Raw genomic sequence first — 7531 nt, forward strand, 5'->3', positions numbered from 1 at the left:
TTTGTTCCCCAGCCACTGTGCACAGTCCATGCAGTTCCTGGTTAGCAGTGTGATTTTTAGGTTAATTCTTAGATCCTACCACCAGTCGGGAATCTCTGAGCCATCTGTACTGTCAGGGTCACTCAGTTCACTGTCAGACCGCAGCTCCTTATGTCTCCTTTTTTGGTACTTTCACGCAAATTCTTCTGCTAGTTGGGGTTTAGTCCAATTCTATATCCTTCCCTTCAAGGCTCAGGGGTCCACGATTATCTTCTGTGTCTGTGTTAATTTGTTTCCCTTTTCTTTGTTGAAGAGGGTCTTTGCAATCCTTCTGCCTAGACCTCCATCTTGCCGGAAGCCTTCCAAGTTACTTTTGTTTTAATGACCAAATTCATTTCTATCTCCAAATCTAAAAACCTTTGCCTGGGAGTCTCTTTTCCCCTTCATAATTTCCCTGCCCCAGACCATCTTTCAATTCTTAATTTAAATACTATTCCCTTAAAGAAGACTTTTTGATGACATCATCCTCATTAAATTAAAAATGTCCTGTATTTCTCCTAGTACACATCACAATTATATTTAAATGTCTCTTTTCTGAATGTTATGCTCCACTCATTCTATGGCCACCCTCCACCACTGAACTGTAAGCTTTCTGAGGTTTTGTTTGTGTTGCAAACCACTCTTTCTAGTTTGACTCAGCAGTTTTATAAATATTTGTTGAGTTTGTTTACATAGTTTGTATGTGTATGTATGTATGTATGTTTTCAATATAGGTAAACTTGATTATCCAAACTATTATAAGGAAACTCATGTAGGTATCCTCTAATACAAGAAAAAAAAAAAAAATCGTTTGCAATTGAGTTGATTCTGACTCATGGTGACCTCATGTGTGTCAGAGTAGAGTTGTGTTCCACAGGTTTTTTAATGGCTCCTTTTTGAGAAATAGATCACCGAATCTTTCTTGTAAGGAATTTCTGGATAGACCTAGACCCCCAACCTTTCAGTTAGAAGCCAAGCACTTTAATCATTTTCACCACCCAGGGTTTTTATTCTTTAATAGTATATAATTATTCTTGGGGAGCTCTGGTAGCATAGTGTCTAAGACACTTGCCTGCTAACCAGACAGCTGGCAGTTCAAACCCACCAGCCACTCCTTGGAAGGAAGGTTGGGCAATCCTACTTCCGTAGTGATACTGCCTCGGAAACCCAAGGAGGGGTCGCTGTGAGTCGGGGCCTACTCAACGGCACATAACAACAACAACAACAACACTTATTCTTGTACCTTGTTGTTACCAATACATTTGAATCCTGGAGATAAGAAGTCAGATATGACAGAGGCAGAAATTCTTGAATCAACAAGTATTTTTACATGCTCTTGAAAATATGTATTCAAATATTATCCCGATATCAAACACAGCAAGGGATTTGTAGGTAAGTGAAATATAGTAGTTGTGATTGTGGCAGTGATTAGTCTGGTATCAATCTCAAAATAGAAAGAAGGGGGGTGCGAGGAATGATGAGGAGAGTCTCAGGACAGCTTATCTCCTGTGCTGCACTAGAAGGCAATACAGTTTGTGACTTTGAGGAGGCACAGATGTCCTTAAACCAAACAGACCCTTATCATCTTAAGCTAGACCAAAAACTGAACTCACTGCCATTGAGTCAATTCTGACTCATAGCGATTCCCATTGGGTGTCCAAGGAAGTAAATCTTTATGGAAGTAGATTGTCCAGTCTTCCTTCCATGGAGTGGCTCGTGGGTTTGGACTGCCAACCTGGTTAGTAGTCAAATGTCTTGGGGACTACACCAACCAGTGCTTAGAAATACACTAAAGGAGATATATAGTCTTTAGGGCTGTGTTTCTCAATGCTAATTACATATTAGAATCACTGAGGGAGCTTTATAAAATGATGATATCTAGGCCACAACCGTTATATCAAAATTTCAAATTGACACATTTGAGTTGTAGAGTTGGTGAGTGTGGGGGAAGAAGTTTGTTTGGTCCTTTGCTTCAGGGTTCTGAAAATAATACAATCAACCAAGATGTCTTTGTTTTCCAAAACAGCCAGGCAAGTAGGTTCTACACAGGCTCCACATATGACAAATTAACTTCAGAAAGGGAGGAGGGCAGATTGTTGCTATTGTTGTTGTTTGGTGTCCTCGAGTTGACTCCAACTCATAGCAACGCCATATACAACAGAACAACATACTGATCGGTCCTGTGCCAGCCCCACAATCCTTGCCCCACTACTCGCCTGTCAGTTTGTCATACTATGATGGCTTGTGTGTTGCTGTGAGGCTGGAGGCTATGCCATCGTTATTTCAAGTACCAGCTGCTTTACCCATGGTGGACAGGTTTCAGAGGAGCTTCCAGACTAAGACAGACTAGGAAGAAGGAAGGCATCACCCACTTCTCAAAAAATTGGCCTGTGAAGATTTTATGAATGGCAGTGAAAAACTATCTGATATATTACTGGGAGCAGCTTGCAGTCATGCATATTAATTGTTTGGATTCATCATTACTATGCATTAAGGCCCAAGCCATGTATATTCACTGAGGTCCCAATGACTATGGGACTTGTGATCTTGGAATAATTTATTTAGGAGCCTTCTGGATCAGTGAGAACATCCATGTACAGATAAGCATTTCCCTGGGCACAATGGAGGCCCATTCCAGGAGCTCTCCCAGTCTTTGCTTAATGTGTCTCTATGCTTATTGTGGTCATGATAAATGGGATACTTTAAGTATAGGTAATAGTTTCTGTGAGTTCTGTGTGCCATTCTGGAATTATTGAATCACTAAGAGTAGTGAGAAGTTGAGAGAGACTGGCTTTTACCTTTTTGGCAGGCGCTTGGAAGGATAGAATCCTAATCTGTAGAGATACAACTAGGGTGGTTAGAGTCAGAGAAAGAAAATGCCATGTGTGTGACTGGTGTCAGAATGATGAAATGGGAAGGTAAGGATGTGAGTCATATTCAGATCCTTTTATTGGCTACAATTCATATAGAAAGAAATACTGAATATAAAGTCATACTCTGTTTTATTTCACTTCGCTTAACTAGATTTTGCACATACTGTATTTTCTCTAATTGCAGGTTTGTGGCAACCCTGCATCAAGCAAGTCTATTGGCACCATTTTCCAACATGTGTTCATTTCATGTGTCTGTGTTGCATATTGGTAATTCTCACTATATTTCACACTTTTTCATAATAGAATTGGACACTTAATAGATTACCAAAACTCAAAACCAAACTCACTGCTGTCAAGTCAGTTCCAACTTGTAGCAAACCCTCCTTGGGTTTCTGGGGCAGTAGATTGCTCAGTTTTCCTTCTGAGGAGTGGCTGGTGGGTTTGAACTGCCAGCTTTCTGGTTAGCAGTCAAGTGCCTTTAGGCACTACGCTACCACAGCTACAGTACAGTGTAAATGTTCCTTTCATGTACACTGGGAAGTACAGATTTGTGTGACTCATTTTATTATAATGTTCACTTTAATGTTATGGTCTGGAATCAAACTTGTAATATCTCCAAGGTATGCCTGTACCATGGACTTCTAGAAGAATTAACAAATCAATCTCAGTGGAAGTACAACAAGAATGCTCACTGGAAGCAAGCATGGCAAAACTTTCACTTGCTCATTTTGAATATTTCATCAAGACGGTCCAATCACTGGAAAGGGACATCATGCTTGATAAAGGAGATCAGTGAAAAAGAGGGAGACCATCAACGAGACAAATAGGTTTAGGTTCAAACATAGCAATTATTGTGAGGATGGCCAGAACTGGATAATGTTTTATTCTGTAATATATAAAATTACTATAAGTTGCTATGACTGGACCATAACTAATATCAGCAATAGTGGCAAGACCTAAGCATTGCTAATTTTTAAAAGTTACCCAGGTGTCTGTAATATGTAGAATCACTGATTTATGTAAAATCCATTTATTTTATTGATATACAAATATATTTGCACATACATTAACATACTGGTTTAAAATAGTATGCTAGAATTTTGCTAATGGGCTTCATCAATGAGAAGATTTTTGTTTGTTTAACTTTCATTATGATTTGGATGACATTTTTACAAAGCAGAATCATTTTACATTCAACAGTTTATATACATTTTGTTTCATGACACTGCTTCCATTCCTTGCTGTGTTAACAACTCTCTTCCCACTTCTTTCATGTCGTTACTCTTTCCCTGTGTTCTTCTTGCCTTTTGTGGTAGTTATGTTTGTGTGTCAGCTTGGCTGGGCCTGGTTGAGTGGGTGGGCAGCTGGTGGTAGTTATTCCCCATGATGAGACTGGCAATCAACTCCATGGTGGGATCTTCCACAAGCAGCTGAGTAGCTGCCTTTGGAATGTGGTCTGCTTCCTGTATATAAAGAGAAACCTTTGGAATGGTCTCTAGCTTATGGTATGCTTGGACCCTGCATGTAGCTGTGTCATTGTTTTGCCTGCCATGCTCTGCTGACCTCGGGACTTTCAATGGACTTGAATTAATGGCCTGCCTAGTGTTTCAGTAACATCGGGACTGTCTCCTTTTACTTTTCAGCCTTGGGCTTAGTAGCCTCAGCAGCTAGAAGCTGTCTGAGTGAAGAAAAACCTCTAGCTTCAGTGGGTCGGGAGCTGGAGGCAGAGCTGAAGCCCAAGGCTGAGGGGCTTTCACCCAGCCCTAGAGCCTGGCATTTTGAACTTGGACTTAAAACCTCTAAATTGTAAGAGAATAAACTCCTGTTTGTTAAGCCATCCTATTTGTAGTTTATTCTAGTCAGGGTGGCAGTAGGTAACCAGAACACCTTTGCATTCCTATCTCCTTCCCTCCCCATGAGTTACTGTGCTTACAGGCTGGGGACCATGGTCATGGAGAACATCAAGCTCAAATTGGCACAAAAGAGTATACAAAAGTATTCTTCTACTACCTCTTACTTCAGTGAGTAGTGACTAGGGTCTTAAAAGCTTGCAGATGGCCATCTAAGATGCAGCTATTTGTCTCTCCTTGTCCAGAGCAAAGAAGAGTGAGGAAAATCACACAGGGAACAAGTTAGTCCAAAGGACTAATGTACCATGTCAGCCTATATGACCCTGAGACCAGAAGAACTGCATGGTGCCAGTCTACCAATGTCTACGACTCAGAAAGGGATCAAGATTGAAGATCCTGGATAGAGTAGGATAAAAATGTGAAACAAAACTCAAAATCATAAAAATAACCAGGCTTACTGGTGGGATAGAGACAGATGAAATCCCCAAGACTATATAGCTCTATTTACCCTTTGGGTCTGGAATTGGATTCATTTTGTGTCTTAACTCAGCCAGACAATAGACAAGCCTACGAGCTGAACATCTAAACCTGGGAGATGCACTCCTTAGAACAATCAACCACAGGAGATCAGAAGGGTAGCATTTGCACAGAGATGAGATTTTTGATGATGGTAAAGTACACACTAGTTGCAGATTCGATAACATTGTACTTTGGTTGACTGTTGAGTGTCTATGAGCAGTTCGGGAAATATTTAGAAAATCAGAAATCAAAAATTAGACATAGGCAGAACATGGATGGTATATGTACAGAAGATTTGAAGGTAAAATTGACAAAGCATACTCAAACACTTTGGAACTGGATCTAGGCATATTTGAACTTCAAAAGGATTTTGACCATAAATGAGTGTCTTTTTCCATTAACTGAAACTGGATTTCTTTAAACCAGAAGGCTTCATTAGCTAAGGAGACATTTCTCATTTTAATATTAAAAAGCTGATTTTAGTTAGAATGAACCAGAATTGAGGTAAGAAGCTAACAGTGCTTTAAAGTATAGACAAAATTACTGTTAAGACTTTCATTTTACTCAAATCTCCATTTCTGATATAATTCTTCAGCAAAGATGATAGCAAGATGAAAGAAGAAGAGAAAGTAGAAAAATGTATTTATAGGGAGTTATGAGGTGGGAAAAGGCAAGTGTTATTAGTATTATGATTGATGAATGTAGAAACAGCTGACTTTGTGAAGTTTCCTGAACCTTCCTATTTCAAGTAACAGGTAGATAGAGCTATGAATGTTCTGATGAGCATAACATGACCAAGGAATTTTTCTTCTCCCTTCAAAATTACATTCTTAAAAGAGATGCTACTAAGAATTATGTATAAATGCTCATAGGATGGGTGAATGAAAAACAATGTTTAGGAAGTACATGCAGAGATCATCCAGGTACTCCAATCTTGACTAAGTGTCCATGCAGTTTCTTACACATCAGTGACTGGATAATGAGGGAATTGTTACACAAAGTGAAGGCCACTATCACAATTGAATCTGATTCAATTATGTAAGTCTATATGTAAAACTAATTTCATTTTTTGGAGTTTTTTGTAGAGAGTCCTCAAGACCACCTTTAGGTTCAATGATTTGCTGGGAAGATTCACATGACTCAAAAGTTTTAATACATTGCTTATGGTTTATTACAGTAAAAAGATAGATTAAGGTAAACAGATGAAAAAGATCCATAACCTGAAGTCTGTAGGAAACCATGTGCAATCTTCCAGCTCCCTGATCCAGTGGATTTCGATAGAACATGCAAGAAAGGGTTAACTCAGAAGGCTTGCATTGCTCATATTCTGCACATTCTAAAAAAGGTCTGTTTTCAGGGTTGTTAGTTCCATTGCTAGCTTCTAGGAATTTAGCTCTAAGGTCTTAGAATGTTCTATCTGATAAGAGAGTCTTTTAGGCTCAAGGCCATAAACCATGCTGTGCCAGTTAGGGCAGATGGTCAGATGGTTTATGCTAACTATGTGATTTATAGAGAATACCTGCTTTATTTTATTTTTTTTTTCCTGGGGGTCTGGGGTTTCTATCGAAGTGAGGTCTGTCATGCAGTTTCTGTACATGGACATTAGTGATCTCCCATAGAAAACACTAGGCACTGATGTTTGTGAACATCTGTGATTGGCAACACTTTGTATGTGTAACACATTATTGCTGGTATAATTTAGCTGTTGTTTAAGTGACATTGAACAATTTGCTTAAATATTCTATGCCTCAATTTTCTCATCTGTAAACTCTAGATAATAGTAGTATTTATTTTATGGGGCTATTATGAGGATGCATAACAATATCTAGTACAATTCTGTCACAACACAAGGAGGCTCTTCAATGGAGTGAAAAACAAAACACTGAATATTGAGTCACACACAATCTTCACTGAAATCACCTAGACTCAATGATACATTGCGACTTTTAGTACAATATTCAAAACAATGCACTGTAGACCTTAGACCAAATGGTCTTGTCTTTCAAACACTGTATCATCTGCTTTCATTCTGGAGATAAAAGGCCCCAGTACCAGTGGTTTCCCATGGTTCATCTTCTTCAGTACAACTTATATGTTTTTATCACAGCTGACCAATAGCTGTGATTTCACCTTGGGCTTCAGAGGATTATAATAAATTTACTTATTTTAATGTTTTCTACAAAAATCAATCCAGATATTATCACTAAATTATTGGTTGGTATCTATTTCAAGAAGCAAACCTAACAACAGTATTCCAGTTAAAAACAATAT

Source organism: Orycteropus afer, unplaced genomic scaffold (assembly GCF_000298275.1).
Source record: "Orycteropus afer afer isolate SDZICR_OR568_19922 unplaced genomic scaffold, OryAfe1.0 scaffold00108, whole genome shotgun sequence".
Taxonomy (NCBI): domain Eukaryota; kingdom Metazoa; phylum Chordata; class Mammalia; order Tubulidentata; family Orycteropodidae; genus Orycteropus; species Orycteropus afer.